The sequence below is a fragment of the Dendroctonus ponderosae genome, unplaced genomic scaffold, assembly GCF_020466585.1.
Source record: "Dendroctonus ponderosae isolate FM_Combo_2020 unplaced genomic scaffold, Dpon_F_20191213v2 Dpon_F_20191213_80, whole genome shotgun sequence".
NCBI classification, from domain to species: domain Eukaryota; kingdom Metazoa; phylum Arthropoda; class Insecta; order Coleoptera; family Curculionidae; genus Dendroctonus; species Dendroctonus ponderosae.
The window spans coordinates 4386-16082 of record NW_026019017.1 but is presented as its reverse complement, the minus strand read 5'-3'; positions in this window follow the sequence as shown (position 1 = coordinate 16082).

Sequence of the window (11697 nt, the reverse complement as noted above, 5' to 3'; positions counted from 1 at the left end):
TGAAAAAAACTGGTTAGATTTTGATTTTTCAAAAAGCATATAAATTAAAATAGGAATATATTAAAACTAAAGCAGGCTGGTGAGATATATTCGCCTTCATCCATGTAGGAATTTCTTAATAGTTGAAATTCTACCAACAGATTCGATAGGAATGGGCTGAAGTTATCGATTATTGTTTGAGAAGATTTTCCTGTGGTAACGATGTTTTCCGGTTAGCTTTTAAAATAGAAAAGTTTGTGGATTTTAATGGTGATTTTTACAAGCAACTTCACGTGTCAATAACAATTTATACAACAACAATTTCACTAATTGGGCTTTAAGTAATTATGATAATTTCCGAACGCCTTGAATGAATTATGCATCAGATGTAGTTTGTTTTTCCATAAAAATTTATATTGTTTACGACCTTAGATTTAGTGGAAAGCTTATTAATTGAGTGCGTTTGTTAATATTTTAGCTAAACTCTATTTTTAGCTTTCAGGGTTTTTATTCTGGATTCTTCTAGAGTATTAATAAATTATATTTAGTTCTGTTGGTTGATTATTAAAAAAATATATAGCCATTCCCTTCGGGAGAACTTCGACAGCTTTCTTTTACATTTCAGTCAAATAAATCGATAATCAAACCGATAATAAAAAACCTGATAATAAATCACGTAATATTTTATTTGCTGTGTAACCTTAACGAGTTAACTGATGTGTCGATCTAAATTTCGCTTTTGCATAATATGAATTTTAATTTGATGACGATCGGAGCAATCACACTGTTACAGATTCATCTTCAAGGTCTACGAACATCCTTATATTCGTGAATTTGCATAAAAGAGCGAAATTTTTTAACTTAACGATCCGGATTCGTTATTTATGTCGACCAGGACCCATTTGGATTACATCATGGGTTGATGGTAAAAATGAGCCGATTTATCGATGTCGATTCCAACATTGAATTTGGAAAAGTTTCTGTTCAAGTTTCTTTGGGTTCTTGCTGGTTTAAGTAATCGAAAACTTTCGAAGTTTGCTTTATTATCGCTTTTCATTAGAATGGTTTGTTTTCGATTATTATTATAAGAAACTATAAGAAACCACTAGCAAACAACGACAAAATCTGCTAATGATTAATTCAGTTTATTACGATATTAATTTATATTTTCAGTCAATCAATTCTGAATTCTTCTTCAATTTTTTTATCGCAAGAGTTGCATGCAATCTACTTCCTTAAATTGTTGTCTGCACTGAGTTTAATAATAGGTTTTACTGTTATAATAATTAATTTAGATTAGTAGGTACATATTATCAGGTACTTATATTCGCACTAAACGCAACGAGAGGTTTGGATTGTTTTCAAATTACATTAGATCATCAAGGATACAGATTTTAAGTGATGTTCCCTCGGCCTTAAAGATGTACATTTTGTGAAGATTAAATTGAATTTATCTTCTAGAGTTTTTACATTTTGATCGCAACTTGATAATAGGAAACAATTCGGTGTAATTTGTAAGATTCTCATGATACAAAATAGCTTAATATACGGATGAAGCAATGGATTGTTTCAAAGGTTTCTAGAATATTAGAGGCTGAGAATATATTGAGGCTAAAAAGCGGTTGATTTTGGTGAAAGTGCAACGGCAATGAATATGTAGTGAAATTGTCCATTTTGTTTTTTCCAAATAAGTTATTTACTATTGGTCGATTTGTAAAATTTGGACTCGCAAAGTTGCTTTTATCAATATTTTTCAGTTGAAAATGCTCGTTTTTTCCATTATTGTAATTTCTTTAACGTATTTTTGAAATCACTTTTATAAACTTAAGAGACCTAAATCAGTTCAAAAATAATTTTTACTACTTTGACAGCCTGTGCACGACTTAAACAAGGAACTGTCTCAATTTTTTTCTCCAATAACTTCCATTAATTCCTCCGTTTTTAGTTGTTTTAATGAAAATTTTAAAAAATGTCTGTAGAATCATTTAGGGATTTCGCAGTTTTTTAAATGTAGACCTGAAGTCGTTTTTTAACTCAAAAGGCGTAAACGTTGAATACGCGTTTGTCCCGTAAAAAGTATTTACATTTTTAAGTATAAGCTGGTGAAATATATTTTTCGTTATTATTGGCACTTAAAAACTTCTTTTGAAGCCAATTTAAAAAAATTATGTGACTCAGCTTTGCTTCTTCAATAAACTTTATAGCCTCAGAATATTTTGTCATTAAAAAACACTTTTTAAATGCACATTTGAAGTCGCTTTTATACGCCAAAGTTTTCCCATCCAGTGTGGGGCTTTAGTTGTGTGTGATTTGCCAAAGTTATTTTGAGTCGAGTTTAGACTTTTCGCGTGTTTCTTACGCTGCTAATTTCAGAATGTTTAATATAACAGGGTTTTACAATCTCTATATGGGTTTAAAATTATTATTCACTTCATTTAATTTTCTTATGAACCAACTTCTTTCTAAGTTTTTGCTCTTTTTAAATCATCTAGTGCTCATTTGAAGTCGTGTTTATAAACGCATGTACAGGGGTATTTTTTGTATTTTGGCAGCCCCGTTTTAACATGTAATTGAAAATTTAAAAAAATTGCTACACGCAAAAATCATTCGACAATTCATGCCATTTGACGATTTTATTCGATTTTGAAAATTTTCCTTCCATAAGGGTCTGCACAAACTTCTTTGTCTTCCCCTGTAGCTCAGAGAGGATTTTTTTTTTTGAACCTACCAGAGTTGATTTGTCATGTAACCTTTTCATATCTAATAATCTGTTAAGTAATAGTTCAAAAAAAGTTTTAAAACATTTTTCAAAAAATTTTAGGGGTAAAACCCGCGCCATTTTTTAGAAATTTTACATTTAATTTTTTGTTTTGAAAATGAAGCTTCCTATCGGAAAAAAATATTCTTTATAAAATCTCGGGCGCATCGAGTACTATGTAGCGGTATTTTTTCAACTTTCGTGCTTTGGTAGTTTTCCAGAAAATCGGGAAAATATGGTTTCCAAAGAACTGCAAATATCTTGGTAACCAAAAGAGCTGCAGTGAATCTGAATTTTAATCCCCAAGTATAGGACCGATGACGAATCTTTCGTCGCACCCAGAATGAAGTTTAAGGAAAATTGAAACTTTTAGAGTGTCAATCTAATATATCGATAGTATATCGATAATGTATCGAAGCACGTGCCAATAGCGGTTTTCGTTTGTTAGCTATAAACATTCAATGTTGAAATATAGTGATTTTGAAAATATGATTTTTAAAATTTTTGCGTTTCTGAACACTATCAAATTCTTAGTGTTCAGAAACTCTTATTTTTTGTCTTCAGCGAGTTTAAACTTTCGTAATTATTTTATATCTATTTTATCAAGTAAAGTGGTCTAAAGGCTGAATAGGTATTACTAAATGAGTTTCAATACGGTGAAACTATAAATACAGTTATTTTTGCTGTATTCACGTCTTTTTATAAAGAAAAATACGCTTGTTAGTTTATGTTTATGTAATTTAGCTATTAATATTACACTGAAAACTAGAAATTTAAGTAAAAACGTTTATTGCTCTTAACAGCCCTTATTTAAACTCATGAAGATCATTTTCCGCCATCGAAAGTACATTTGAAGTCGCTGTTATAAACTCAAGTGATGTGAATAGTCATATCGATACCCTGAATATGCTTTCCTAATTTTGTTTTTAAATCAAGTAAAATTGTTGAATAAGTACAACTTGAAGTGTTTTAGCCATACCTACATTTTGTATTTCAAGTAATTTTCAACCGATTCATGACCAATTTTGAAGTCATTTTCTGTAACTTTATCATTAATTTTTCCTGATATTTTTAGTTGTGTTGAATCTGATTCTTAACTTTCTCAAATCACTTTTGAAGTCATTTTCATAATCGCAGAAAACACAAGTTCTGAACACGCCACTAGACGCAGTACTCCATTGATAGGGCAGAGTGTAAAAACTGTTTTTCATATAATTTCTTGACTCAAAATATAATTTCTCTATTTGTACCATTGAAGAAGGTTTGGTGTTGTTCTTATAAGGATAAGAGACAATTTTTGTAAACCCAAGTAATTTAAACTTGGAATATTTTGGGAAGCTTAAATTATTACCTAAGATCGCTTACACACTCACTTATACAGTCTGCAAGTGTTTTGCAATGTTGCACTTTGATAAATAACTCTAAAGCTTTACAAATGCAAATTTCAAATAATTATTATCGTTGTTAACGTATAATTTGCAAATTAATAATTTGCTTGAAAGCTTGAAAGTAACCAGATTATTGAAAGATATTGATAATACAAATCTTAAATTCACATTTAATCAATTTTCGCCTAATTTCGTTCAAACCTCGGTTTTATTACATGTGAAAAATGAGACTCATTATCCCCCGACTGAATGTTATTTTAAATATTTATATGATCCTGCATGTGCGCGCTCCGCTCGGGTTCTGAACTCATTTTTATATCAATTCTTTAGTGAGATGAGATTTTTAAGGCTGGAAACCGCCAGTTTGTTTATTCGAAATTGCCAAAACAATCACACCTTTATCTCAAGTGAACATTCGTTAAGTGGCTTGTTTACGAAATTTACCACTCACCCACTTTGATCGAAATTCGATTTCGACTCCAGCAAAGTTATTTAAAAGGTTTTGAATCGTTTAACTGGCAGTACCCCCTTAATTTTGTTTATAGTCGCATATTAGCTGAGGTCCCAAAAAGACATCAGTTGCGGGCCACACAACGAGAAAACTCGGTATTCCTTTATCTAAACAAAACGTAAAACTATCGTCAAGTACCTAAACATGTGATAAACCGATTTTTTCCACGGATGCATGGTTGCCATCTTCCAATTTTAAAATCAAAATGAAATTTATCCAGGCAATTAGCAGCAGAAAACTTGAGGTTGATTGAAAGCCACTTAGAACTGGTCCTTCGAACGGGATGGCTTAAAAATAAAATTGCAAGTGATTTAAGACTGACTCTGCAAAAGAATAGAAAATGTGTGGTTGGAACCTTTCAAAATACACGAAATGTTTGGATCTACTCATCTAGAAATAAGCTGAGAAAAATAATGAATGACAAAGAAATGACCAACATTGAAAAACTTAAAGCAAACAAAGCAATTGAATACACAAATCTCCAAAATTATGGGTAGCTAATAAATCGCAGCAGGACGTCGAAGAATAGACTAAAGATTCGCGGGGATATTAAAAATATTTAGATTATCATTCACAAGATTAATGACATTTAAGAGAGTTACAACGTACTACGAATACACAACATGTGCGAGCATATTTTCGTCGTCGAATAGTCAAGCTGGGAATCGGGAAAGAAATAATTATTGCCGCATAAAAGATGGATGAGATATGTTGGCACTGGTTGGAACATGTTTCGATTCCAAATAAAACAATCACACATTAGGGAGTTCATTAGTTCATCAAAATTGGGATTTCCTCACAGACATTATCCGGTAATTAATTAGCAAATTGAACTCAGGTGACTGAACCCCGGCAGCAACTTTCCTTAAAATCATCATTAAACTCCAGATCTGCCACACTTAAGTCAATGTTTTTTCCTATAAGCTTTGGAAAGTTAATTTTGCGAAGGTCATTGCACGTAAACTTCATTAAGAACCGCGTCTCAGGCTTCAAGCCAAGCTGTCTGCTTTCCCGTTTTTCTTGTAGCCAAAAGGCCCCTTTCAAGTCCTATGCAGAAGGTGCTCGAAATAATAAAAATGTGTCCTCAATACGTGATTGATGGCACTAATGAGGTGAACTCCGTCTTCCTTTCACTCACTGATTTTCGCTTGTGTAACAGGGACTGATCCAGGAGAAAGCCACATTTGCTTAACAAGCCGATTCATGTACTTGAAACAAGCTGAAGAATAATATTGCCTAAAGTTCAATTTGATTGAAGCGTAAATGAAAGTAGTGTAATTTTTTCAGAAAGGTTGCGATAACGTAAAAAGTAAATATTTTTTGGACTGAATTTTACGCGGTTCCGGTTACAGACTTTTGAAATAGAGTTTGGACGAAATCACTATCTGAACCTTGTAAAAGCGCATAATAAAGTGAACAACTTAAAATTGCGTTCATCAAATCTCCTTAAACTTTGCCAGAAAGTTTCGTTAATACAAAGCCGCCACAAGACAAACTTTCATGAAATTTAAAAGTTACAGTCATTTTTAGATGCTTTCAATCTTGTGGCTGTAAGAATCCGAAACATAAAATTTCTCCTAGAATTAAGAATTAACATTCCAAAATTAACATTTCTATTAAGGTTTTTTCGAGACTTAGAAACTTGCAAAGCTGAGTTTGACTATAATCGAAACTCGAACCTCAAAAACACATAAGAAAGTTACTAACTAATCGACTCAACTAATCTCTTCAAATTTTTCCGGAATATTTCAATGGCATAAAATTATCAAGTTTCGTTTCTATCTGAAAATTCGGTTAGTTTTGAGAAAATTTCAAATGTGTCGCTGGCCGGAATTGAGCATTAAAACATCAAGACACACAATTTACAAAAATTTTATTGGAAAGCAAGTTCCAAAATTCCGCGAACTTCTTCCATGGCAGAGTGTAATTCCAACACTCGCAACGATCAAAATTTGAATGCTTTTTGAGAACCCAGTGACTAGTTATAAGCTCCCAAACTCGAGCTTGGCTCGAGTTATGAACCGAAACTTGCTGAAGATCCATTAACTCTAATTTTGTCTACCCAAACCTACTTAATTTTCAGCCTGACTTAATACGGAAATAACATTATAAGGAGATCAAGTTTGATTGAAATTTTAGAACCGAGAAGATTTCCAGAAAATTGCGAAAGTGTTGTTCACCAGAACTGAGCTGGAAACGTTTGAAAATTAAATTTAATAAATTTTTTATTGAAAACCAATAAACCAAATTTTCGGTAATTTGTTAGAAATAAAGCATAAGCCAAATATTACTAAGTAATAAGCATTAAATGTTTTAACGCTTTGATTGGTGATTAGTTAACGGCCCGCCGACTTAAATTTGGCTCGTATCACTAAATGAAACTTGTTGCAACCCTTAAGATAGTGGTTACCTGAGAACCCACTGTATCAAACCTTTTCAATTGTTCCCAGTATATAATGCGAACACAACACTACAACTAAAGTAAGTTTAGTTCGAATTAGAAAAATTCTTTGCTTAAATAATTGAGCACTGAAAATTGTAGAAAGGAATAAAAAACAACTATGTACTGGGAAATTCGTTTAGAGAACCCCATATAATTTTTGCCACGTAAAGCCAGAACCAAATGCCCCAAACAGAGAAAATTTGAATAAAGTTGAAAGATCCAGTAGTGAATTTGAAGATCCAAGTTTGAGCTTCTTCCAAATCATCCACTGAAGCCTGCAAAAGTGCATAAGAAATTGAGTAACTCAGAATACGTTCCATCAAACAGCCTGCGTATTTCGCAGCAAATTACATAGGAACAAAGCTACAAAGTGAACTAAGTTTCAATCGAATTAGAAACTTCACTAGCATTTTAGAAGCTTCCAACCGCGTGACTCTCAAGCTTTGTGGACCGAAACTTACAAAATCAAATAAAAAAAGACGTAGCTTGTTCCCCCGATTAGAAAACCTTTTGAATTATTTTCAACCTTAATTTATGCAATTTTCCTGGGTTTTAGTAGTTTATTACTACATTTACAAATTAGTTCTTCAATTTTAAGACGTTTCTGTGTTTTCCACCATCCTCAGATAATCTATATAAATTTTGAGATAAGGGCAAGATTTTGGTTAGAAATTGTTTCCAGTTTTTTTTTGCCAATTTTGTCTTCAATTTTGTGTGTCTTTTCTTTAGGTTGTAAATGTAGGTAGTATAAATGAAAAATGGTATAAATTAACTTTGGAAATGCAGTCAAGAAAACGTAATGATTGAGAGTACAATATTATGGATTAAGTGAAGGAGTGCAACCTAAAGAACAGACACACAAAATTAAAGGCAAAACTGGCAAAGGAAAAATAGAAAAAGCTTCCTAAGCAGATGTAAGAATCTAGCCTTCTCTTCGTAATTTTCCTAAAAAAATCATTAAATTTATAAAGCAAAACTTTTCTAGGATAAAATAAGCGCAAATATTTTAAACGAAGAACGTTTGAACGCTCAGTGATTTTTTAAAGACGGTTGAGAACTTGAGTTTGGCCTAAATCACTAACTGAAACTTGCAAAAATGCATGAAGAAGTAACTAGCTCAGAAGCGTTTCTAACAAATCTCGTTAAGTTTTAGCAAAGTATTTTATAAGCCCATTCCTGCCGAGTTTCACTTCATTGCGAAAACTTCACGATTTGAAAACACTTATTCGATTGTCTGGCAATTATCCATGCAACATTGAACATTTAAGAACCATAAAAAAATGTGTCTAAACAAAGAGATTCATTATTTAAATCGCTTTTGTTCTGAATTATTTCTTAGGAAATAAAATTAAAAAAATAGTATTCCAATATTGACGCTCAAAGAAGCAAAACTAAGTAAATATAAAGCAACACAAGTAACTGTTTACTCTAAATCCTGGAGAGAAAACTCATAAAAATTATCCTTGGATTTAAATCTGAATGATTTTGGAAAAGCTTCCAAGCGATTGGATTCTAGTAAAATGTAAAACAAACATTCAATTTGAGTGCTGATTAACGCTCTAAAAAGGTCCGTTAAAGCTCAATAGAATTAATTAATTTTGATTATTTTATGCGAGTTAATTTTCAAATCCGGCCCTGATCAGTGCACTGCCTAAGCGAGTCAATCAAAAATCTATTTCGGGATGGTGCAGTTTTTTCTTGTAAAACACAAATAGGTTTCGGTGTTCCAAATTATTAGCTGCATTCCATCAGGATGTTTTCGGGATTTATTTTTAAATTGATGGATTTCGTTTGAACCTTCACCTTTTCGGATTCAAGAAATGCCTGTTGAGCGGCGCAGTCGATTTTCGAAAATGTTGCGTATTTCCGTTTGAAGCTCGAAGCCTTTTTCTCTTTTACACGTGGATGAAAGTAAAAACCGACAAAACCGTTAACAAAAAAGGGTGATTTAAAAAAGTTGCCTGCGATCTTCGACTTCACCCGAAGGTTCACTCGTATCTGCAAGTCATTGCTGAAATAAACAATGAATTACTTCAAACTGCGTCTAAATGTTGGATGAAAGGCTTCACGTAAAACACTTTACATTAATTTTAAAAAGAATCAAACATTCTTTGTGAAAGTTACACCATAGAAACACGTGAGCCGGAGGAAAAGATTACCAAATCAACTTCAAGGAGCCACTCGAAGAATATCAATGTCACTTGAATTACCTCTGGAGGGCCAACAGGCAAGGACATGATTGAAGAGAGGACCCATTTAGGATCAGAAAATTTACAGTTCTACAAATAGGTTCCTAAGGGCGTTCATTACATCACCAGTGCTGTAATAGAGAAAATGGCTCTTTGGGCGTGTTGGCCTTAACAGCAGGTACATTTTGTGTCTACAGAAAATGGATCAACTATTTTCTATTACAGCAAATATTGACTTTCATTCATACCATGTAAAAGTTCTTCTTAGTTCTTTATTTTATTAAAAGCTCTAAGAAAATGTGTTGGATAGTGTTGATTGATGAGTTCATTCATCGTTCGAATGGCTGTTTTCATAACTAACTCTCCTCTAACGAAAGATACAAATAATTCATAGACAGTAAAAAAACTGAAAACTGCCAGCTTCTCATTCTTCTTGACTTTCTTCGATTTTAAAAAATGAGCGTCATTTCAAAAGATTTTACCCGGTTTTTCAGTTTATTGAATTGTTCCAAACCATGCCTAACATGCATACGGTTTATCTTTCTTGCAGAGTCCTTAAATATGTCTAATCTTCTACATAAAAACGTTTTCGAACGAGACAATTGACTATTTTGAAAGATTTTAATGAATATTTTATTTTTTTTATTTAATTGAAGAATTTAATAGAAACATGCATCAGAAACAGGAATGGATATCCGTTGAAACATTGCAAGTAGAAAACTTTATATCAAGAAACCGTTTCTACCACTATTTCTACGTCTACTACAGTGTCATCAACTTGTTTCACCAGAGAAAAATTCTGTAATTTCAATCTACATTTACGATATGAGATCAAAATATTAGTACAAACAATGAAAACTGATGTTGTGAAGTGAGGTTATAGAGTGAAGTTGAGCAGTTCTAGCATACATTGCAGTTTTGTGCTAAAACTCATTGCAATCAGAAAACTTTCTTCGTTCGCGTTCGTGCTGATATCAATGCTGGCTTTCAGTGAAAACTTTTCGAATCTTTTGATCTTCCAAAGTTCTTTAGCTGCAACTTCACCATTTTTCCGCCACATCATTCGAGTGTGCAATTAAATAAACCATCAGTGCCAGCTAATATTTTGTATGGCCCTGGTATTTGGTAATCTGATCCCTTCAAATACCTGCCAAGACAGTAAAATGGGCCTAATTACTGAAGCCCAACGAAAGATTTAATGGATGGCTATTTTTGTTTTATGTCAACGGGCAAACGAGGGTTGACGGTGGGCGAGGCATCCAAAGAGGACCCGCTTCCTGTTCCTGTGTGGTGCCAAGCTGTCTGAACAGTCCGTTTTGTTTGCTTTCAGCTCTATCTCACTTGAAATGCCTGCATTTAGATGCCTTAAAATATTGGACGCCAGCGATGGAAATATGAAGTGTTTCAGCTCAGGAATTTATCGTTTATGGGCTTATGTTTGGCTCTTTTACTATGTGAAACTGGCAAATAGACAAAAATGGTGTTAACCTGAATCAGTTCTACTTGTGACTCTATTTTGGAGAACGTTTACTCTGTTTGTATGTCTACTCCATTTCTGATCCAATAATATACCCAATTTGTACTGCTAGAGGAAAGAAAAGTGCAGATAATCTGATGAGTATTTATTTTCGATTGTTCATTCTAGGGGATGATTTATAAATTGAGGTTTTTCTTGTTAAAGTGCACTGGGTTTGGGCAGTTGGTAAAAGTATAAGAAAAATTTACAGAAAATTTTAAAAATATTTAATCATAATGTTCGTTAGTAGCTGTATGAAAAGTTCTCTAAGATTTGGCTTCTCCAAAACTATCGTTTTTTTGGTTTCTCCAAAACTCCAAAATGTTAATTGTGCGTTCCAAGCAAGGCCAAACAATATTTTCAAAGCAACACCGCCAATTTCGCCGCCAAACTACTTTCTGCTTTTTGGAGAAGGAAAATACTTTCAGCAATTAGATTTTATTAAGCTAATCGCCTTAAGGGATCAATAGTTCCCATTTTCAAAGACTTAACTAGAGATAGTTTGTGACGGTTAATTTTTGAATTTAACTAGCGGTCCACCTGTCTGCTAGCTCGTAAGTTGGATTAAGGCCTGAATTGTGTTAGTATTTTGTAGTCAACCGAAATTGGTAAAGAATTTGTTGAGTTAGGGATTATTTTATTCTTAATATCATTTATATTTAGTAAACCGTTTAAATCAGTGTATCTCGCTCCCAAATATCAGCAGTCTTTGTCGTGGTTCCGTCTGGCAACATGGTTATTGCCCTTCCTTCTGCTGACCAGCGTTTTGAAGGGAAGGGACGAAAAATCGATCCAAGAAAGCAGAACCAACGAAGGGAATGAAGTACAAGTCTTCAAAATAACCAGTCGACACAGTTTTGCCAGTCCCAGCGACCGTCCAAGCCAGAGACGTCCATCTTGGTCCAGTTTTTTT